The following is a 25,940-nucleotide window of genomic DNA, read 5'->3' as shown; positions in this document are numbered from 1 at the left end:
CTCCCCTATAAGGCCCATTTCCGAAAAAAAATATTAACCTTAAAAAGTATTAAAAACATATCGATATCAAAATGAAATTACGCACAGATCCAGTAATTTGAATCCAGTAATCATACTTCTGGATTTTGTGAATATCGGTCCATATTTAACCATAGCTCCCATATAAGGTCCACTCCCGGAAATCCCTAAAATCCTCATAAATTTCTTACAAATATAGTTATCAGGTTGAAATTTAAAACAAATTTATTCAATATATACAAAAGTCGATGTACCAAATTTTATGATGATAGGCCCATAATTGGTCATAACCTCCATATAAGAACTACTTCAGGAAAACACATTACCGTGCACAAATATCCATAAAAATCTACACTCAACCAAAATTTTACACCGATCAGTAATTTGTATCCAAGAATCGTACTACAAGATTTTTTAAATATTGGTGCATAATTCGACATAGCTTCCACATAAGGTCCACTCTTGTTAATAGCGTTGTTTATATGAAATTCTACAAAAAAAGTCCTTAAATACATAGGATCATAATAGGTCATAGCATCCATATATTTAACCAAAATGGTACACAGATCAGTAATTTGTATTCAAAAATCATAATACTGAATTTTGTGAATATTGGTCCATAATTGGCCACAGCTCTCATATAAATACATAAAAATCACGTAAAAATATTTTATGACAATCGAATCATAATAGGTCATAGGTCCCGCAAAAGTCCCACAACCAAATATTTTGAAATTTGTCTAAATATATTTGTATACCCTTTTTATACCCTCCACCACCATAAGTGGTGAATGAGGGTATATATAAGTTTGTCATTCCGTGTGTAACATTGAGAAATATTCATCTGAGACCCAACAAAGTATATATATTATTGATCCTTATGAAATTTTAAGTCGATTGAGCCATGTCCGTCTGTCTGTCCGTCTGTCTGTCTGTCTGTCTGTGTAAAACACGCTCACGTCCAAAATAGACAAACAAAAACGTCCAAAAAAACAAACTTGCAAGAAGAATGTTTATTGTTCTCCTAAGCAGTTTGGTATTGAAAATCAGCGAAATCGGTACAGTGGAACCAAAGTTATGAATGAAAATGTGGGACAACCTCAAAAAAAAATTGATAATTTTCATATATTTTTGAACATTTTTTGTAAATATATTGCAGCTAATATCATAAAATTTTGCACTCGTTACTTTTATGATAAAAGGAGTAACTCTGGTTAAAATTATAAGAATCGGTCCAAGATTTCTCCTAGCCCCCATACAAATTTCTTCCCGACATATGGTTATATGGTCTATAAATGCCTACAGAATAGGAATATCCACATGAAATTCAGCGAAAATAAGTTTCGTGGTAAAAGAAATTATATTACAAACTCTTTTGTGGATCGGCCTATATTTGACCATAGCCCCCATATAAAGTACACTTCCAAAAATCTCTTAAATAAGCATAAATGTCTTATAAATATCTCTATCAAGTTGAAATTCGACATGAATAATCCCCATATATACCAAAATCGCTGTACCTAATTCTATGAAGATCGGCCGATAATTGGTTATAGCTCCCATATAAGGACCACTTCCGAAAAACACAATAACCTACATAAATATCTAAAAAATATCAATATCAAAACAAAATGTCACACACATCCATAGTTTATATTTAGAAATCATACTACTGGATTTTGTGAATATCGGTCCATATTTGACCACAGCTCCCATATAAGGTCCACTTCCAAAAATCAGTTAAGTACTCATAAATCTCTTATAAATACATTTATCATGCTAAAATTCGACAAAAGTTATACTCATATATATAGATATCACTGTACCAAATTTTATGCAGATTGGCCGATAATTGGTCATAGCTCCCCTATAAGGCCCATTTCCGAAAAAAGATATTAACCTTAAAAAGTATTAAAAACATATCGATATCAAAATGAAATTACGCACAGATCCAGTAATTTGAATCCAGTAATCATACTTCTGGATTTTGTGAATATCGGTCCATATTTAACCATAGCTCCCATATAAGGTCCACTCCCGAAAATCACTAATATCGTCATAAATTTCTTACAAATATAGTTATCAGGTTAAAATTCGAAACAAATTTGTTCAATATATGTACACAAAAATCGATGTACCAAATGTTACGATGATAGGCCCATAATTGGTCATAGCCTCCATATAAGAATCACTTCCGGAAAACACATTAACCTGCACAAATATTTAAAGTAATCTGTACCAAGATGTATTAACAAGGTGGCAGCGTAACTACAACAATTACAACAATACAAGAACAATAGTCATTTTTGTTTGTGTAAAACCGTGTAAAGTGTCAAAATAAAATTCGCAAAAACGCACTTTTATAAATGAAATAGTTTTTTTTAACACTTTTAAATATTTTATACACATAAAGCGGTGACAAATATTCACTTTTTTAAATATAAAATAATCTTTTTAACCTTATAACAAATTTAAAAATGTTTGTAAACAAGCTTTTGACATTTCACAAGGCAAAGCACGAGTAGAGCAAAAAATAGTCAGCTGGCGTTACGCTGCCATCTGGTTAAATATGCCTTGATCTGTACTGAACCAAAATTTTACACCGATCACTAATTTGTATCCAAGAATCGTACTACAAGATTTTTAAAATATTGGTCCATAATTAACCATATCTCCCATATAATGTCCACTTTTGATAATGACGTTGTTTATATAAAATTGTACAAAAATAGCTCTCAAATACTTAGGTCCATAATAGGTCATAGCTTCCATATATTGAACCAAAATAGTACACCGATCAGTAATTTTTAAAATCATACTACTGAATTTTGTGAATATTGGTCCATATTTCGCAACAACTCCAATATAAATACATAAAAATCACGTTAAAATATTTTATGACAATCGACTCATAATAGTTCATAGCTCCCATATAAGTCCCACAACCCAATAGCTTGAAATTTGTCTAAATATATTTGTATACCCTTTTTTATAATCTGGTAAAAAAGGAAAAATGTTGACCAAACATATTAACTAAATATTAAGTATATAAATTGTTAAATTTCATACGTTCCAATAGGAATTTCAATTATATTATGTACTTTTGAAATAAAATATTGTCTGCGTAAACTAATATTTCTAAGAATTGTTAAGTATATTATTCAGTTGTTATACCATCATATTTAGGTGGAGGGTATTCTTGTTTTCATTTCATTCTTACTTGTTTTTCATTTCATTTGAATTTTGGCGACCTTATTATTTTATTTTTCAAAATATTTCTAATACAAGGTGGCGCAAAAGTAATCCTCCTATCAGAAAATGCTATAAATTTTGTGATTGGCCCCTAATGTCAGTTCTGTTTTGACATTTGTGTAGTAAACACATGCGAAATACAAATTAATAAACAATGTTACGCTACACTGCTCCAGAACGCGGAATATTTCTGACTATTTATTTGACCAATAATCGGTCGGTGACTTTGGCACAACGTGAATTTCCATCTTAGCGGGTACGTAAATAAGCCAAATTTACGCTTCTGGGGCACTGAAAATCCGCGTGTAACCCACGAAGAGCCATTACACCCGCTCAAAGTCACTGTATGGTGTGCTGTTTTCGCTGGAGGAGTCATCGGACCTTTTTTCTTCGAAGACGTCGCGGGCCAAACGGTTACTGTAAATGGTGAGCGCTACAGAGCAATGATCAACGAGTTCTTTTTGCCGCAACTTGATGAATTGGGATTGGAAAACATGTGGTTCCAACAGGACGGTACAACGGCACACACTGCACGTGCCGCAACCGATATGCTGAAGGATGCATTTCCCGGGCGCCTAATCTTCCGTTTTGGCGATTTGCACTGGCCAGCAAGATCGCCTGATTTGACAGCGCCAGACTTCTTTTTGTGGGGCTTTTTGATGTCGCGGGTTTATGTCAACAAGCCTCAGACTCTTGCAGCTTTTAAAGACAATATCCGTCAAGAATGTGAGGACCTATCGCCGGAAGTTTTGGCCAAAGTGGTGGAAAATGCCATAAAAAGGGCTCAAATCAACTGTGGCGGCGGCCATTTACATGACATCATATTCTCGACTTGATGTAAAAAAAATTAAAAGACCAAATAAAAATAATCCACAAGAAGAATCAAAGTTTTTCATTTTTTTTTTTAATTACAGCCAAAAAACATCGGAAGTTTACTTTTGCGCCACCTTGTATATACAATGACTGACTCAGTCGCTCTAATATACATACATTTATGGGCATTTTCACGGTCCCGAAGGCCGTAAAAATCAGCGAATTAGATAATAATTTATTAAATAATTTATTTTATAAATGAAAATGGAATAATGTAGCTTTCAATTGAGTTGAGTTGAAATTTTTGCTTTTTTTTTCTTTGCATATAACTCCAAAGTTATATGCATTTAATTTAAAAATTTTAAAAAATAATTCTCAAATCGCATAATCGATGTAAAAATATAATAACCAATTTTGGATGGCCCAATATGTTCTTAATTATTTTGTAAAGGGTTCCAATAATCCTGCCCCTAGTATAGATATTATAGCCAAAAAACTAAAAAAATACCACTTTTCGGATTTTGTAACACTTTTTTGGGAATTTCGGGATTCTGATTGCAAATTTCAAAATTTGTTTTTATTTTTCCATTTTCAATTTTTAAAGGTTATATAACTGTAAAATTTCATTAAAAAATATTCATAAATAAAAATTTAAATTCAATTGATCTTTTGACCCACTTCGTGGAAGTAGAATTTCACCAAATTTTGACCACATATATAATCAGTTATGTAGATTATTATGCAATAAAAAAATAATGGTGTATATGCTTATACACTATTGTTTTCTTGAGGGGACGATATCTTTGCAAAAACTCAATAAAAAGCATTTTTTGTCATATTTTTCAAAAAAGTATTCCATGAACTTTTTAATTGACAAATGCTATATATTTTTAAAAAATAGACAAAATCCCATATCCATTGATATATAATTAGGGACAACTTAACAACTTGTAAACTTTGGGGTCAGTCACAATTTTTGTTAGACCAATAAAAGAAAAATGGAGAAAATCGGGAAACATTTTGACCCGCTCTTATCACTGGAGTAGGGAGGGTAAAAATGTTGAACATTTTATTTTCGAATGCGAATATCTCCTAAGTTATAAGAGATAATTGATAGCTATGACAAACTATGTAAAAAAATAGGATCGTTTTAAAAATGTAACATACTCGACAACACTTCTTCTTTGTGGATGTCAAATTTCAGAACAAAGTACTAGAACATTTATTTAGCCGAATTATATAGAGTAGTTTATGCAAAGACAAGTAACTTTTGCCAGATATATAATCAAGAAAATGCGTACTATTGTAGGTTTTAATGCTTTGAAACATCTACAAATTTTTAATCGAATCGATTTAATCGAATACTATCATTTCACAACCGAAGACAGCTCTAAAAAAATACAGATATATATTTTTACCCATTATAGGCATTAAGGCGTAGTCGTTTGTTACGTTGAATGAAGCGAATGATTGTCTCCTATTTTATCCATTTTTTTTTCAAATGTCTCCTTTTTTGTTTTGTTGTTTTTCTATGTGTTCGGTTGAGTGACCAAATTGTCTCAGTATTTGCAACACTGTGATGAATTATAGGCTCCATGTTATATGAACACACACATACATACACATGTTTGTTAGTGCTTAAATGTATCTGTGTATTTGTGTAATTTTTCTTTTCGGATGTTCAGACATCCGTGCAAAACACACATCCACAAACAAAAAGAAAAATGAAAATTGTTCTTATTTTTTTTTCAGTTGTTTGCTTATTTTCATTTTATTTTCTAAAATAACGTTTGTTGTTTTATTTGTGTGTTTTTTTTTTTGCTCATTCCGTCATAAAAACAGCAACTACATAAAAAAGCAAGAAATAATTTTATGAGTTGTTATCATGACTCAATGCTTACAAGATAAATGCTGGTATACTATATAGATATTTAGTACAAACTTAGTACATATATTTATTTTTCGTTACTATAGCTTCCAAACAGTTTTAAAAGTACTCACTGTATCTCTAATAATGAATAATTTTCACTAATGTCTGATATTTGTTATTAACTAGAATAAAAAAATAATACAATAGTTTATTTGTAGATTATTTGAAATTGACCTTAGGTAGTTAGTAAGTTGACTGACTCTATTTAACCGTTATGTAAATCCCATACGTTGACTACTTTGGATCAGTTAGAAGACAGTATCTTTGTATTATATGTAGGGTCAATGGAAACCACTGTTTGTTATATGGTCGTGTTATAATAACTATTCACGTAGCTATTTATGTAACTAGTGTTCACCCTAAATGATAGATAAAATCACCAGTTCAGAACAGTCACCCAGAACTACTGGTATATTTATGTTGTACATATTGTGTTGTACACATTATGCTGCACAAACATTTCATCTTGTGAAATATTGTGTGTAGAATGCAAACCGCGCAATTTTTTAAAAATAGCAAACTATTTTTATAAAAATAGCAACACCAAAGAGGCTTTGACATTAAACTCTCTTCACAAATATAAATCATAAATTCACATTTATTTAAGTGGGTTTGAAAATTTACAATATATACAGTACATTAGAGCGACTCAATTCGTATGGAGAGGAAAAAAGTGTCTTTGTTACCTCACTCATATTAAACCTTGATTTGTTTTAGAATGTCTCCTAAAATATTTCGGGTCTAGTAATAACCTTTCGTGAGCTGAACCATTTCAAAAAAAGTTTTTTTTAGTTTTTTGAAAATGTTTTGATCTTAGTAAGATTTGACCAAATATTTAATCCATATAAATATATAAATGTCTTTGTAAGTTTGTTTGTTGGTTTGTTTGAGCATCACGCCTAAATGGCTGAACCGATTTTATTGAAATTTGGAACGTAAATAGATCGTTACTTAGAAGCGTCAATAGGCTATTACTTTTTTCAATACTTGGACCATACATTGAATAATTGTTTAATTTAGCTCACTATAGTCACAAAAATATGTATTTATAAAGTACGTTTTCGAAAGCCTACCTGCAGGGGGGTAAAAACGGGTAAAATTAGTAATTTTGTGTTTACCCATATTTATGTCTGTTTATTTGTTTGTACCTTATAGAAGCCTAAACCACTGTCCGACCCTCTTGGCAGTTTTACCCTATATTCCTATATATTTCAAACGATCAATAGACTATTTTCTATTTTGAAATTTTAAGTGGGCGTGGCACCTCCCATACAAAGTTAATAGTTATTATGGAATATCTGATGAACTAATATTGCGAAAGTCACAAAAATTCGCGGAATTTACTTTGATACCATTGTGCACGGCTTGCCTTAAAATGGGCGGGATAGTATAAATGGGCGTGGCACCACCCATATATAGTAAATAGTTATTTTCAAATATCTGCAGAACTATAACTGTGACAATATTCAAACTTTATAGAAATCGATTTCTTATAACTCCATGAAGTTTAACCGAAAACTGGACGGATTGGAATAGGGGGTGTGACAACACCCATACAGAGCTATAATTGTGGAAGACTTCAAACTTTGTCCGAAGAGTACCTTTAGCATTTTTCATGGCTGTATTGGATTAATCAACCAATGTAAATAGTTATTTTCGAATATCTGGAGTACTATAATTGTGAAGGTCTTCAAATTTCAAATGAATCAATTTCTTATCGCTGCATGAAGTTCAACGAAAATTAGGATGGATCGGAACTGGAGGTGAGTCACCTTCCATACAAAGTAAATAGTTATTTCTAAATATTTTGAGAACTATAATTACGATATACTTCAAACATTGTCCGAATATCTCACTTATAGTTTTACATAGTCTGACTGAAAATTAATTTAGTGGCCGAGGCCCCTCCCATGCAAAGTTTTTTCGAATATCTGCAGAACTATAATTGTGAGTCTTCAAACTTTATACGAATCAATTTCTTATCACTGCATACGGTTTAACCAAAAAAGGTAGGGATCGGAACAGGGGATGAATGCTCTACCAAACAAAGTAAATAATTATTTCTAAACAACTTGAAAACCATAATTACAATATTCATCAAACTTTACATAAATTGTCTGAAAATGGACGGAATTCGACCATTTAAAGTAAAAAATTAATTTAGTATATTTGGAGAACTGTAAACATTGTGTGAATTAATTTATCATCACTGTACGGAGTTTAGATAAAAATCGCTGGGATAGGAACAGTGGCTATGGATACTTCCATACAAGGTACTTAGTCAATTTTGAATATCTGAGTAACTAAACTTGCATGATTCTTCAAACTTTCTCCGAAACATTTTTTTATAATTTATCGAATATCTGATGAACTTTATTAGAGAAAGTCGTAAAACTTTGAAGGATTTATTTCGTTACCGCAGTTACAAATGGGTGCTATCAGATAATTTGTAACTGTGGTATCGAATATCTTAACAACTGTTATATGTAGAGTCTTCTAAATTTTTATAAATTGTTTTCATATCACTGAAAGCAAATGTTTTAAGAATATTATCAAGATTTGTACAAATACATGTACATGCAAAGACAGACAAGAAATTCCGGTTTTAATTATATTCATTTATTTTTGTATAAAATTCGTTCATATTTTTTATTTTACTACGACAGGGGTAGCAAAGCACACCGGGTCAAGCTAGTTATTGATAATAATAAACCGATCATTCAAAATAAGATCGAAAAATTTCAGCTGGAATACCTGAATGAATTCTATGGATATTAAATACGGCAAACGAGTGCATTGACTCACATATTCTCCTTTGCAGACAATACTGCATTTTTCTCCTCAACAAACAGCAGAGAAAACAATCAATACTCTTGAGAATAATGGTCGCACTTTTCCTTGACAACTTGTTAAATTATTGAGTATGGGTACTCAATATTGGATATTTTTCGAGGTACATAGTACCAGAAAAGTACCCACATTTCTTCGGAAAGATTTCAATTCTAAGGATCATAATACCATTATTAAATAGATTGTGGATTGACTTCAACATATTTCAAAAAATCTAAATTTTAAGCATTCGTTCCAACATGTCAGTGACAATTTTAATTGCTGTAATAAAAACATTCTAAGCTTGAAAGATTATATGACCGAAAAATACTTCAAGCTACCGGCAGTATCTACTCTTGGAAATTTTCATTGGATTTCAAATGGCGTTTTTCATTGGCTCGGATGATATTTGCAAATTTCGAAACTTTGACAATAAGTTTAAACAAAATTTCGAAAAAAAAACATATTTGCCATCATTGCATTAAGAGATACTGTACTGCGATTCACTAACTTTTATAACGATAATCGTATCGTTAAAATAAATATAACGAAAATTTATCGAATTTGCTATTCAGTAACATTTTTAACGACATTCGCTGTCGGTTGAAGTCAGCTGTTACTTTATGCAGTTTTTCTTTCGTTATGTTAGCGACAATAATTTAAGTTGTGTTTATTTAATCGATAAAGTGTATTTGCAATTTTTTCGTCGTCATCTTCATCTTTTGTAGCTGGAACTATCGTAAAAATAATGGAAACACATTTTTGTTTACTTAACTTATTAATATTTACAATAAAATATAAAAAATATGGGAATTTGACGATTATAGTACTACTAATTATTCAAGTACTTATTTTTGTTCGCGATGTCCCAAAAGTAATCCATTACATTTTGGCAGGAAATAAGTTGTTTTGTTAGTAGAATTATTTATAAAATTATGTATTTACTAAAAAAAAAAATAAAAAAATGCAAGTCGCAGCCAAGTGTCGAACCAACAACCTTCCGATTGCTAGCCAACGGTTAATTATTTCATTATGTGTCAAATAATGGTTTTCTACTTTTCGCTTATTTTGATATTTTGTAGACAGAGATGTTATATCTTCAACAATCGTTAAAAATAAATTACTGAATCACACTATCGTTACTGCAAGCGATTATTTATGTCGATAAACATTACGATTGTCGGTTCGTTAAAAGTTAGTGAATCGCACTACTGATAAAGTAATGTAATGAATGATCTGTTTTTATTAAGGCGTTCAAATTGCTAAGCTGTGATAGCCAACTGACCATATTAACTACTTGATTCATCTACATTTTGATTCACAATTTTTAAACTAAACGAGAATCCAGTTTTGAACTTTGCAAGTTTGGTCATCATTATTTATATATTTTGATATGAATAAAAAAACATTTGATTTTTGAAATAATGGTTTTTGAATTTTTTTTTTCAAGATATGACCTTTGACTTATTGAAAGAAATAAGTCGAGGTGTATTTTTTAAACATTTTAGAGGGTTTACATCTTTCATTTATTCTCACTTAGTTTTTGAAAATTATAGCGCAAAAAACAACATTTTTTTTTGCATCGAAAATGTCGAATTTTATACCAACGAATCGCTATATGTGGGAAGTTTTGCTTTAATTCTTTAATTTGAAGAAAAGTGCCGCAGAAGCTCACCGAAGCTTATGGTTAATGTGATTTATCGGAGATGGTTTGAGCGGTTCAGAAGTGGTGATTTAGACACGGAAGACACAGATTGCATAGGTCAGCCAAAAAAGTTTGAAGACCAAGAATTGAATGCATTATTCCATGAAGATTGTTGTCAAACTCAACAAGAGCTTGCAAAGTCATTGGGAGCTACTCAAAAGCAAGGAAATTGTGAACCATACAAATTGAAGCCGAGAGACATTGAAAGACGTCCTACTACAATTTGTTTCGATCCAAGTAGAACCGAAGTATTCGATATTGGCTTGATTTGTTCTTGGCCTCAAAAGATGAGCTTTTTTTGGCTCGGAATCCATAAGTTTCCAGAAAGATGAGAAAAGGTCATAGCTAAAAATGGCCAATACTTTGAATAAATTTATATTGTACAAATATTTCAAAATAAAAGCTAAATTTTTTAAAAAATCCTGCATTTTTAAGTCATACACACAATAATTACTAATTTTATTATTGCTCTCATTTTATAGCCCCATATATATTTAAGTAGAAAGCATTTTTAAGTTTCTTAAACGAAAAAAAGCACTCAAATGACAATATGAAAGAGTAGATAAAAATTATATTGACAATAAATATTTAAACTCAAGATCAATCAACCACTTACCTACAAATATGCACTATTTTTTAGTGATGAACATTGAATTTGAGCAGCCAAATGAATAAATATGTACGAGTATTATTTATATATTTTGTTGTTGTTTTTACGTAGAAATGATTAATTTTTTTGCTAGTTATTATTATTATTAATTTTAGTTATATTAATTAAATTTATTTATTATTTTAATTTATTTATATCTTTATTTTGTTTATAAGTTGTTTAATTATGTTTAAATATTTAACTTGACTATTTTTTTTTTTGGCATAAAAGCTTTTTAATTATTTAGAACTATTTTAAGTTGATTTTACAAGGATGCCTTTATTTTTTTATTTATTTAATTATGTTGATTAAGCGAGCGGATCAAAGGAGCAGAGTGGAGTAAATAGTAGTAGTAGTATTAGAAGTAATATTTAGCTTAAGAACGTATAATAATTTATCACTTTTAACGTTATCAACAAGAATATTTTTATGAGAATATGGTTTTTAATTTTAATTTTTTTTTATAAGAACTTGTTTTCCTTTACCATTTGTTTATTATTAAGCTTTCACAGTATAATTCCGTTGAAGAGATTCTGCAAAGAAAAAAACCAACACAAAATATAGAATAATTATTACTTTTTTTCACTTTTTATGGGGGTTTTCTAAACACTATAACAAAACAATTCAAACAAACAACAAAAACAAAAAACAATAAATAATTTTATTCAAATTTATTCGTTTTGTTCGCACTCAAATTGCAATGAACTTTTTATCTTATTGTTTTTTATTTTTTTGTTTGTTCTGTATCCATAAACAAAATTTATTCCGTCTGGAGAATGAAAATGAAAATTCTACATCATAATAAAAACACAATAGCAAGAAAATACTGAAAAATATCACAGTACAACATTTTTCAGTTCATTGCTTTGGGACTCAATTCTGACAATTGCACGTGAAAGTAGCCCCAAAAATAAGAACTTCTGCATCATTAGTTTTGTCTAGTTGGCTGCCGTAATAATTTAATGACCATACGAATTTTTATTCCTCAAGGTGGATTTTTATCACTTTTTCTATATTTTAACACGGTTATATCTCGTATACCGTACGGAATATCTCTTTTGTGGCTGAAGGAAAGTTGTAGATATTGAATAGTAGAAAAAAAATACGGAACATACCTACCCGAAAAAGATGCATCCAGTGCCTTAAAATCGCAAAAATGCCCATTTTTTAAAATTTTTACCAATTTTACACCTTTTTTGCTCAATAACTGGATTACAAATCCAATTATGGACCGATCACCATGAAATTAGGTCGCGTGATTTGTGTCTATATGAAAGTTATTTATCATTAATTTTGTATGTATACCATCATTTTTAACAGATTTATGCACTTTAAAGTGATTTCCGGAAGCGGGTCTTATATGGGAGCTATGAATAATTATGGACCGATCATAATAAAATTTTTTGACATGAATTTTGTATATACAAAACTTATTTGGAGTGAAATTTGTGTAGATACATATATAAATTAAACATTTATGACCGATAAAGTCCAATTTCGGGAGGACATTTGTATGGAGGCTAGGTGAAACAATGAACCGATTTCAGCCAATTTCAACAGGCTTCTTCCTTGGGCCGAACAAATTATATGTACCATATTTTTTTATGATCGGTCCATAATTAGTCATAGCTCCCATATAAGACACGCTTCCGAAAATCACTTTAAAGTGCATAAATCTGTTAAAAATGATGGTATACATACAAAATTCATGATAAATAACTTTCATATAGAAACAAATCACACGACCTAATTTCATGGTGATCGGTCCATAATTGGATTTGTAGTCCAGTTATTGAGCAAAAAAGGTGAAAAATTGGAAAAAAAATTTAAAAAATGGGCATTTTTGCGATTTTTAAGGCACTGGATGCACCTTTTTCGGGTAGGTATGTTCCGTACTTTTTTTCTACTATTCAATATCTACAACTTTCTTTCAGCCACAAAAGAGATATTCCGTACGGTATACGAGATATAACCGTGCTAAAATATAGAAAAAGTGATAAAAATCCCCCTTGAGGAAAAACAATTCGTATGGTCATTAAATTTTTACGGCAGCCAACTTGACAAAACTAATGATGCAGAAGTTCTTATTTTTGGGGCTACTTTCACGTGCAATTGTCAGAATTGAGTCCCAAAATCATGTGTTGTACTGTGTATTGGGAAAAAAAGACAAGACAAAGGGAAACCAACAAGAGTTTAAAATATTAAGTGCTAAATAAACTTGACAATGAAACTACAAAAAAAAAAAATAAGAAATGTCGATATTAAAAACAATATGAAAAATACTCATAAAATGAAAACGCAGCTAGATAAATGAAATAAATATTTAATGTATATGAAAATGGAAAATGTGTTTGCATATAAATTTATACATACATACAAGTATGTATGTACGTATTTTAAAATAAACATATCGTCCATTGTAATGGAAAATGTTTATGTTTTATCGCAAACGAATGAAAATATTTATAACTTATTGCATTTCAGTCAACGATACATGTTTATAAATACATTTTGAACACATTATATGCATGCAAATATGTGTGGTTCATAAACATTTAAATTTCACACACAATTGATTAAAAAAAACTCTTCAGGTGTTTTTAAAAGTTGCATTAATGAAAATAAACTATTTAATTATTACACAAAGTTAAATTGAGCATTAATCATACGCACGGTGGGTCTTCATACCAACACCCTGGGGATGCCCTCGACATACAAACATACATATCTACATATACACATGTATATAAATACTTGGTAGATACAAATACAATGCATTCAGTTATACATATATACATTAGAGTTTCGTGTTCGGTTTTAACTTAAACCGCTGTTAATCATATTCTTCTCCTCTCGGTTTATTCTTTTAGAACTAATTTTAATAGAAAAATTCAAAATTTTAAAAGGAAAAACAAAACAATCATTTTGTACAGTAAAAGCTGAACAAGACTTCATTCAGGCTTTCAAATAAAATTCCCTGAATGTACAAGTTCATATCAAAGTTATAGAACCTTCAATTCAATTTTCTTTTTTTGAGCACTCTCGTCAACATTCAATGCTCTCAACCAGATTTACAAATACTCTTTTGGATCTGAAAATGATCATATTAAAATAATTTAGTACTTTTAGTATTAAATAAGTACAATTTTGTAATTAGTTCAGGGTCGTTTTCATGGCTACTAGGAGAAAGATAAATTGGATAATTGAGTTGATTTTTATTAAAACTAAAGTAAAATAACGTATATTCAAATTGCAAAATCTTATAATGAAATTCTTAAATTTCAGTCGAAAAAAGGGATTTTAGTTGAAGTTGTTTAAATGGCTATATAAAATTATATAAGGTCCTCTAGGTTTATCTATGTAAATATTTACATTAGTAAAAAACAAAAACTATATTCCGGAAAAAAATAATGGGAGAATCCATGTGAAAGCGGACAGCAGTCGGATTTACCATCTCCGATTTTAATGAAATTCATCACTTACATAATATATCCAATATATTCCTCATATCAATGACGTTGAAAATGCTATTGCTGATTTAAATCCCAAGAAAGCGCCTGGTATGGATAAGATCAGCAACAAGATGCTTATGGAGCTACCCCGGATAGCAATAAAAATAATTCTTTTTATTTTTAATGCTATATTACGACTTGAATATTATCCTCCAGAATGGAAGGTTTCACTGGTTACCATGATACCCAAGCAGGGAAAAGATCACACAAAAGTAGAATCATACAGACCCATCAGCCTATTGTCTAATATATCAAAGCTATTTGAGAAGATACTTATGAACAAGTTGTACCCGATGTTAACTGAAAACAATTGTATTCCGAATCATCAATTTGGATTTAGAAGAAAACACAGTACTATCGAACAAACCCATAGACTTGTAAATATGGTGAGAAAAGCGTTTGAAGAAAAGAAATACTGTTCTGCACTCTTCATCGACATCTCTCAAGCGTTTGATAAGGTATGGCATGTTGGATTAATATACAAATTGAGTCAAAATTTACCGGCAAACACACATAAGCTGTTGGAAAGCTATTTAACTGGTCGAACATTTAAGGTTAAAGAGGGAAACTTTTTAAGTACTGCACAACCCATTGAAGCTGGAGTCCCCCAAGGCAGTATCCTGGGACCTTTTTTATATTTGATGTATTCGTCTGATATGCCAACTAACAATCGCACTCATACATCAACATTTGCTGATGATACTGCTATTCTAAGCATTCATGAAAACCCTCAAGAAGCGTCTCGTCACTTACAAAACCACATATTTGAATTAGAAAAATGGTTAAAACAATGGAAAATTAAAGTCAACGAGCAAAAATGTACACACATTACATTTACATTGCGTAGAGAATCATGCCCCCCTATTCATATCAATAACCAAACAATAATTCAACAATCGGAAGTGAAATACCTCGGAATACATCTCGATCGTCGCCTTACATGGAAAAGTCATATAGATGCAAAGTTGACTCAAATGAAATTGAAATCAATTCAAATTAATTGGCTTATTGGCAGAAACTCCACGCTTAGTTTAGATTGTAAACTTCTACTTTATAACATGATCATAAAACCGATATGGTGTTATGGCATACAGTTATGGGGCACGGCCTCAGCGTCAAATGTAGAAAAGATCCAAAGACGCCAAAACAAGTTTCTAAGAATGATCACAGTTGCCCCCTGGTATATCAAAAACGCGAATATACACAAAGATCTAAACGTGCCCATTGTAAAAACTGAAATCTCGAAAAACGTACAAAAATATTTAAAAAAACTTGAAGTTCACCCAAACCCGCTGGCCCGCAACATATTAGATAACCGTGGCCACACTCGATTAAGAAGGAGGGACACAGCAGACCTAATCTAGAAGGAAGAATGCCAATTTAACCAAAACAACCATGAACACAAAATTTTTTCGTCCGGCTCTGGCTGGACTAATTAAATAATAATATTAGATATAAGATTTGAACCACTTATTGTTAGTTCATTAAATAATGAAGATACAATAAATAAATGATGAAAAAAAAAAAAAAAAATGACGTTTTTAATGGAAACTCATTCCGATGTAAAAGTATCGCGATTTGAATATTGAAAAATATGTTAAAATTGTCTAAAAGTATATACACATCATTGCCCATAACTATGAAACTACCCAAAGACCAGGATAATTTTTGACTCTATTTTAAAGCCAAAGATACTGTCATTAAAATGGTTTTAATAAAATTGTTTACTTCCAAAAGGTTAACGGTCAATTTTCGGAGTATCTACTTCAATGTAAAAAAAATAAGAGATCGCGGTGTTAAAAAGGTACATGGTACGATAACATTTAAGCACTCTAATTTTCGATGGAGACCCGATTAGTACAGAAGTTATAAAGAATAACGTGATTAAAAGTACGTTTGTTTTTATAAATTCATATACAAATTTAAGCAAAGAGAAAACAGAACACTGTGGAATCTATTTCAATTTATATGGTAAATAAAACACAGTTGCTTTGTATATAAATTTTTTTTAAAAATACATTTTACTTTTAAAAAGGTTTCTTTATATCTCGTTAATTAATTGAGTCTTCATCGAAATTTTTTTGCAGGAATATAGTAGAGAGTTTAGGTGCCCTCATACCATGTACTTTTTTAATTTTTAAAACCGCGATCTTTGATATTTTTTATATTGAAAGGTATACTCTGAAATTTGACCTTTATCCTTTTGGAAGTAAACAATTTTATTCACACCATTTTAATGACAATATCTTTGGCTTTTAATTGGAGTCAAAAATTATCCTGGTCTTTGAGTAGTTTCATAGCTATGGGCAATGATGTGTATATACTTTTAGACAATTTTAACATATTTTTCAATATTCAAATCGGTATATTTTTACAAAAATGTCATTGATATGAGGAACCCTTTGGAACCGTTATATGTGTGGTAAATTACATTAAAATCGCTGATGTCAAATCCTAAAATATCAGTTTTCTGTCCGTTTTGATATGGATTATCCCTACTCTGGTATTATTAATAGATGTATGACTTAAAAATTCGGTATTTACAATAGGTGGCGTATCTTTAGAATGCGTTTTAATAACTTATATGTAATTTTGAAGGGTACATTGAACGTTATAGTGTAAAAAAACTAATTTTTTTGCATACAAAATGTCGAATTTTGTGCCAACAAAGCGTCATATGTTGAAAACTTTGCTTCTTTTAATTAAACAAAAGTGCCGCTGAAGCACACCGTTTGCTCACCAAAGCTTATGGTCAATGTTTTCCATTGGTTTCAACGTGAGAAAAATGGTTTATTTGGTTCAGAAGTGATGATTTTGATATGGTAGATATAAACCGCCCAGGACAGATAAAAAAAAAATTGAAGACCTAGAATTGGAGGCGTTACTACATTAAGATTTTTGTAAAACTCCACAAGAGCTTGCAGAATTATTGGGAGCTACTCAATCAGCAATTTCAAAACATTTGCAAGCAGCAGGATTCATTCAATAGCAGGAAAAATGGGTACCATACGAATGGAAGCCGAGAGACCTTGAAAGTCGATATTTGCACGGAATTGATAAATGGACCACTACGATAACCGAAGCGTAAGAGATCTTATGTTATGCCGTGCAACTAGCCCAATCGACACCAAAGCCAAATATCCATGTCGATAAGGTAATACTCTGTATTTGGTGGGAGCAAAAGGGTCCTTTCTATTATGAGCTGCTGAAATCCGAGCAGACCATCACAGGGAACCTGTAACGAACTTTATAGGACCTGAACTTTATAGGACAGACGAACTATAACTAGATTTAGAAATCGTTACCAAAATTACACTTTAAATTTAACTCTGTCCTAAGAGATGACGTGATCTCAATCTATACTGATGGTTCAAAGACAGAAAGAGGCACGGGCTCGGGAATCTTCTCAGATGAGCTGGACCTTTTGATGTCTCTTCGATTACCCGATACCTGCACGGTTTTCCAGGCAGAGATTTATGCTATTGATACAGCCGCGAGAAGAATCCGGGAACTGAATCTCGAAAATTCGACCATACATATCTACTTGGACAGCCTGGCATCAATCAAGGCTCTTAACTCCAACGTGATTAGGTCGAAATGTCTTCTCAATTGTATCAAATCACTGGCACAACTGACACAACATCACGTGGAGTTGATATGGGTTCCAGGACATGCGGGCATCTGGGGAAATGAAGTATGTGATGAGTGCGCAACCAACGGGTCGTCCCTGGACGTATCTCTTGCGCAAACGGATATTCACACTCCCTTGGTGACAGTATCAAAATTGATAGATGAATGGGCTTTGAGCGAGACGGAACTCAGGTGGTCAAATATCATCACTTGTAGAATATCCTGAATGCTCTGGCCCAATCTGACAGAGGATAGAACTAAGACTCTTTTGTCTCTTAGTAGGAATTCGATTAGACTTCTCACGGGTATAATTACTGGGCACTGCATGATTGGACATATGTCGGAACGTATGGGTTACCCACGTTATGGCTATTGTAGAAGTTGTTTAGATGAAGAGGAGGAGGAATCGGTACAGCATCTTCTATGTGAATGCCCAGCCTTACAAGAGCATAGACTACTACATCTTGGTAGAGCTCTTTTCCATGATCTGGACTGTCTCAGAAATGTGTCACTAGTGAATATGATTGGGTTTATTAGAAATACCGGCTGGTTCCCATAGGGACCACAGAAATCACATAATAGACGAAACTAGGGAGGGAAACTATTCTCACTTTATGTATGACATTTTCAGCATAATGGCATAGTACTTCTAAGGGTACCACAATGGGCCGCAAGGCCTCCGAGTGAACTCGCTAACTTGCGAGCAACCCACGTAACCTAACCTAACCTTGTTCAATTTTGTCCCCAACTGCATAACATTATTTTTAGATTTTTCTTTCTAAAAATCCATAGTAAAATGTTTTAAAGTTTATTTTTCATACATTTTAATTAAAAAGTGTTTTAGGCGTTTTAAAAAATTGGTCTTACATTGCATACAAGTGCATCAAAGACTTAATTTTACATCAAATCTAATCTTCAGACCACAAAGTTCCATCAAATATCTGGAATAATAATAATAATTCATATTCTGACACTACAAAATACTGGTGTATGGACCAAGTTTGACTTTCATTCTCATGTATGACAACATTCGTAATAAAATTATGGAGTTTTGAAAACTATAAAACAAATGACATTATTATTAGAATAGTTACGGAAAACAATTAAATTTTTATCAAAAATATTGATTTAGTCATTCCGTTTGTAACACATTGAAATATTGGTCATAGACCCACAAAAGTTTATATGTGATTGGTCGTTATAAAATTCTAAGTCGATCAAGACATGTCCGTCAGTCTGTCTGGAGGCACTATATGGCATAGAAGTAAGGCTTTAGAGGGATGAAAATTTCCCCAAATATTTTATGTAATCAGAAATGTTTGTTAAGGTAAATGGGTCAAATCGATTCAAATCCAGAAACTTAAATTTGGCACAAATAGTTATAGCTAACTTATGAGCCAAAAATTAACAAAATATGTTGAACCGGTAAAAAATTTTGGATCAAAATACATAGTTTTTATACCCTAGACAACCATAGTGGGGAGGGTATAATGCGTTTGTGCAGATGTTTCGATAAAATTTGGTACATATATTTTTTTCGACCTAAGGACGAAGCTTATTGAAACTGGCTGAAATCCGTCCATTATTTCACCTAGTCCCATACAAAAGTCCTCCCGAAATTGGACTTTATCGGTCATAAATTTTTAATTAATATATGTATCTACACAAATTTCACTCCAAATAAGTTTTATATATACAAAATTCATATCACCAAATTTTGTTACGATCGGTCCATAATTAGTTATAGCTCCCATATAGATCCGCTTCCAAAAATCACTTTAACGTACATAAATCTCTTAAAAATGTTGGTATACACACAAAATTCACCACAAATAACTTTCATATAGACATAAATCACACGACCTAATTTTATAGTGATCGGTTCATAATTGGTCATAGCTCCCATATTAGGGCCACTTCCGAAAATCACTCACGAATATAAATTATTGATATTTAAAAAAAAAAATGTTTTTGCTTATTTACTTGGTGTAGGGTATTATATGGTCGAGCTTGTCCGATCATACTTTCTTACTTGTTTAACCTTGTAAATGCTATTCCAAAATACAGACCCAATTCGGCAGGGGTTAACATTATTCGTTATAAGTAAAATTATCAGAGTTTGTCTATAATATCAAGCGCCACAATAATCCCCCACAAAAATATTTCACTTACTGCCTTATTTAGAACTTCCAATTTCATCGTATAAAATAAATTCACAATTTTGTTGGTTAGTTGTTAAATTAATCCGTTATTAGAAACAAATTAAACGAATAACTGAATAAAGTTTCAAACAATTGAATACCCTTAAACCTATACGACACACGTTGTACATATGAAATTGAACTATAAAACTTACTTTGTATTTTTATTTTTTTCGTGGTAGCATTATTTTGGTTAATTTCAATGGAAATCGTTTGAATTATTTATACAATTTCAAGTCAATTATTAATTTGTACCTACACATGTAATATGTGACATAAAACTAGCAGTTATGGTGTAAGTTATAAATTAACTTTTGTTTTTCCTAGTTTTGTTTTAAGAAATGTAACTTTATTCACTTAAATTGTTTAACAAGTGCACAATTTGTTACTTTTAACTTTGTTTTTTTCTTTTTTCTCACTTAAAATGTACAACTATTTCACACATTATTGTTAATACTTCTTGTATACAATAACTGGTTTAACTTTATAAGATTTAAGACACTTTTAAATATATATTAAAATTATTATTCATTAAACTAAATTAGTTTCTTAAATTTTTTGATTATCCTTTCCTCTTTAGTTTTTTTTCTATGGGTTTAATTTTATTTTTTCACAGTATTAAATATTTAATATTTGTTCTGACTATTATTTTTAAAACGCTTTTCACTATCTGACGTGTTCGTTGGAACTATTTGCAATGATTTTAAATTCTTGATTTCAAGACTGTAAAAGAAAAATAAAAGCGCAAAAGCATAAAAGCTAATTTTGGAAAATTCTATTATCACGAAAACTCTCCGTTAAATGAGAGTTTTCACATTTCACACATTTCCAAGTCTTGTTTCTTTGCACTCTCTCGCTCTCTCTATAGGAAACACATTCAAGTCTTTTTCTTCTTTTGGTATTTTATTTACTACTACATTTTAATGTTTGCCTGAGTATAATTCTTATTTCTCTCGTTATTTCTATTTCTCTCTCTATCTCTTTGTTTTACTTTGTGAGAGTGTGGCAGTTTTGAATGTCCTGTAAATACTTGAATTTTATGAGCAATTTTGTGGGTTTTTCTTCTTCGTCGTCTTCTTTGTTGTTGTTGTTGATGTGTTAACAAATTGTGAAACTGAAGTAGGAAGGTCGCACGAGAACCACCAACATTCTCACAGAACAACAACACCAATGGAGGGGGAAAATGTGTGTGTGTATGTATGGCTTTTGTTTTATCAGCATGTCGCATGTTCACATTTTCCTGTTTTTTTTTTTATTTTTCCCTTTTTCTTTGTTTCTTTTCGGAAAACTTTCCAACTCGCAACAGCGAACCGAGTATTTGTGTGTGTATTTTAGTGTGAGCTGAGTGCGTATGCCTTTAAAAGTGTGTATGTGTGTTTGTGTATTTAAGCCAAAACTTAATTCATTTACTAAATAAAGTTCTGTTTTTCATTCCCTTTTTGTTGCCTTTAATGATTTTCTTTTTCCTGAACCCATTTTTCTTTTTCTAAACTTCTTCTTTTAACACTGACCTACATTATTCTCGCAAAGAATATGTAGTTAGTAGTACAAATTAATTCTGAATTTTATTTCTTTCGTTTTTATTTTTTGCTTAAGCTTTGGAATTTTAATCTTATTTCGTGACATATTGATATGGAATTGTATTAATTCTAAAAATAAACACTCTTAAATAAATTTGAAGAAGGAAAAAAATACAATGTGGTATAATTCAAAATTAAATTTCATTCAATTAAATAGTTATTATAATACACCAGCATACAGTGGAGCAAACACAAAATATTTTAAAAATAAATCAGCAATTCAACAAAAATATCAACGATAGCAAATTAAATATATTTTTGATATATGTAAGTAATTATTAATTTGAAAAAAATCAGTAAAAAACAAGTTAGAGTACTACACACATTTCTGACGTTAAAATAAATAAATTTTTTTGCTCATAACTGCAAATAGGTTAACGGTATATTGATATATTTTAAGTAAAAATGAGCTTTTGTTTTAATATTTCTTAAAATATGTTAATTTTTTTCCTATATGTCTTGTTCTAGTGGCCTGAGACACATTAATGCCTGGGGAATTTTTAGTAACATTAAAATATTTTAACCCATTTGTGTCTTTTATATCTCATTAGAACGACAATTACGAACACATTGCAATTCATTCCATTAAGTTGCAAAAGTAATTATTTAATGGAAAATTTACAAAAAATTAAAAAATTAAATTTTTTTCCACAAAACTTCATTGTCTCATAGTGGCGACATTTGAGTTTTTTCGTTGCAAAAATCAAAATTTTCGAACCAAATGAGACAATCAAAAGATTTAAAAGGCATATGATAGATAACACAGGCCAACAAAATCTAAAAAAATGTATAGGCTTTTTAAACCAAAAAATGTATTTTTTGCTTCAATTTGTTATTATAACTCCGAAACTACTGAGCCGATTCAAATGCAATATATAACCAGATTAAAGATTATGTAAATCTAAACTTTTCTAAGTTCATTTTAATAACATCGGGCTAACCCTTTTTGAGTTATCGTAAATTATGTGGAGAAACGTCTAAAAAATTCAAAATTTTATTTTAACATTTTTTAAAAAAATAAAAAAATACTTCTCCATAGAATTTAAAATTTGGGCCATATTTGTACTACTGGAACTACAATACATCAAAACTGTGTAGTGGTTTAAAAAGCCTCTAAAATTGATTCGTCTAATCGAAAATGGTTCTGAATCAATCGGTATACTTTAAGATGTAAGGTTGCCAGACGGCCTGGAATGGCCTGGATTGTCCAGTTTTTTGTGTCTAGTCCAGTTTCCAGCTAAAACACAATTTGTATTTTTATTTTTTTTTATTAATTAATATTTTGCACATAAAAAATTTGTACAGTTATACAATTGTGATTGCAAATGTACAGTCATTTGTATTTTTTCCTTACAGTGATTAGTACCGAGCGAGCAAGCGACCGATTAATATATCCTTGGTCAACAGTAAAGAGGTAAAAATACCTCTTCAAAACGCTTGTCGAAAAGTCACATGGGAATGTGTTTAATGATGATGAAGAATATATGGATGAAGGTGTGTCAGAGGCATATTTGTATTTTATGTATAAAGTAATGCATGAATTTAGCCCTAGAAAGTGATTCCTTTACTATTATAGAACTGTACAGTGAGTAATCTTTTGAATTGCCTTAAAAATCGGTTAAAATACGAAAGCAAAGTTGTAACTTTTTTAAAAAAGATTTCATCTCTCGAAACAAAACCTTTACAATTAGAAACAAATCAATTTTTAAACAAGTAAGAAAGTATGGTCGGTCAAGCCCGACCATATAATACCCTACACTAAGTAAAAGAGCAAAAACATTTTTCTTTTAAAATTTCAATAATTTATATTTTTGAGTGATTTTTGGAAGTGGGTTATATGGGGGCTATGACCAATTATGGACCGATCACCATGAAATTAGGTCGTGTGATTTATGTATATATGATAGTTTACTATGTTGAATTTTGTGAGTAAGCGATTTATGCACGTTAAAGTGATTTTCGGAAGCGGGTCTATATGGGAGCTATGACTAATTATGGACCGATCGTAACAAAATTTTGTGACATGAATTTTGTATATTTAAAACTTATTGGAGCGCAATTTGTGGAGATACATTTATAAATTAAACATTTATGACCGATAAAGTCCAATTTCGGAAGGACATTTGAATGGGGGCTAGGTGAAATAATGGACCGATTTCAGCCAGTTTCAATAGGCTTGGTCCTTGGGCCGAAAAAATAATATGTACCAAATATGATCTTGTTTAAGAAAATCATGCACTTGATTATAGCGTTTTTTGAATGTTGGTATAAAAAATCCAGGTAAATTTTTATTATGGTCCAGTTATTTGACTTTTGTTATCTGGCAACCCTAGGTGATTGCTCGACTAATATATTTGGGCGTTACAAACATCAGCACAAACGCATAATACCCTCCCCACAATGGTTAACAAATTTATTATGTTTTAAGCATTAATTATTGTAATAACACTAATATATTATTCCTACTAAGGTTTACCAAATGATGTTAAAATAGACAAACATTCATTTCATCAGTTCTTCAATATAATTAATATTTTTTGTTTAATACAACTATTTCTTCAAATGTCTAATTTTCTTAAATTTTACAACACTTTTTATATTATTTCCTCCTATATTAGGTTCAGTGTATTCATTAGTGTATAATATAAATGGGCGAAACGTCATGACTGATTTCTTTAAAAAATATTTAATTGTTGCTCCACTATGCAACAAACTTCATGCAAACACATACTTATAACAATTTGCATTAATAATACAATAAATAATTGAATTTATAAAATGTTATTTAAGCACGAATTTATAAACGAGCGTCATTATTTCATGCATAAAAAATATTGTAGAAAAAAAATTATAGCATCATGGAAAAAAGATTGCATACTTTTTTAATTCCTTAAAAATATGAAAAGTAAAACAAAACTTTAAGGAGATTGTAAAAAGTCTATTGTTGTAATCCCCCTGCTTTATTTTTATATTTATCCAGTTACTTTATATATAGCCACCCATATTTTCCCTCTACAAATAAATACATTTAAGTTGTTTATTTTGCATTTAAAAAAATATATTTCTTTAGTGAAATTAACAGATTGTTTGTGTATAAATTTAAAACCACGACACATCAATAACGCACCAAGTTCAAACAACAACAAAATCACATGATCAAACATGTTCGAGCTAAAAATAAAAATAATACCGAAAATATTTTAAGTACTTTATCCAAGCAATTTTCGGACTGACCTTACACAAAAACAACAAGAATAGAGAGTACATACACGAATCCACATAACTTTGCAAATACATAAGTATATAAATTAGGATAGCCCCAAGCGTTCATAATCAATTTCTAAATTCATAAACATTTAGGTATATATGTATGTATTTATATTACGATTCCTAATTTCTCAGAATTTTTTCCTTCTCGGGATTTAATAAAATTTTTTTTTAATTCCTGGGAAGTTTTTAAAACTAAATTAAATCAAAAACTAGTAAAGTTTTTTTTTTATAGAACCGATAAAATATATCAGCTAAGTCGATCAGCAATCACTTTGGTCATCACAGCGAACCTGTAATTTTAGGAAGAAAACGTATAAAGAAATTCAAGAAATTTCTCGATAGCAATTTACTCAACAATTTCTGAAAAAATATTGTCCGGAAATTTTTTCCGGACAATATTTTTTCTCGGTCCATCCTAATACATAAAGATATGAACTCTGTACAATTAAAACGCTATATATATTATTTAAATAATTGGTTCTCTGAAATTTTGTATTATTTAATGAAATTATTGAAAGCAAAAAACAATTATATTTGACACTTTTATTAAA

The 25,940-nt window shown here is 30.6% G+C and overlaps 1 protein-coding gene across 9 annotated transcripts in view; it reads right to left on the bottom strand.

Annotated features, from left to right (window-relative positions):
- Shab (Shaker cognate b) overlaps positions 1 to 25,940 on the bottom strand; it is a 325,565-nt gene that overhangs the window by 282,179 nt on the left and 17,446 nt on the right. For all 9 annotated transcript variants that reach the window (XM_065502983.1, XM_065502985.1, XM_065502986.1 and 6 more), the window contains exon 2: positions 11,164 to 11,729. The gene's annotated coding sequence lies outside the window, so the exon portion shown is untranslated. The remainder of the gene's footprint in view (positions 1 to 11,163; positions 11,730 to 25,940) is intronic.

The sequence above is a fragment of the Calliphora vicina genome, chromosome 3 (assembly GCF_958450345.1).
Source record: "Calliphora vicina chromosome 3, idCalVici1.1, whole genome shotgun sequence".
NCBI classification, from domain to species: Eukaryota; Metazoa; Arthropoda; class Insecta; order Diptera; family Calliphoridae; genus Calliphora; species Calliphora vicina.
This window is presented reverse-complemented; position numbering and strand designations above follow the sequence as displayed.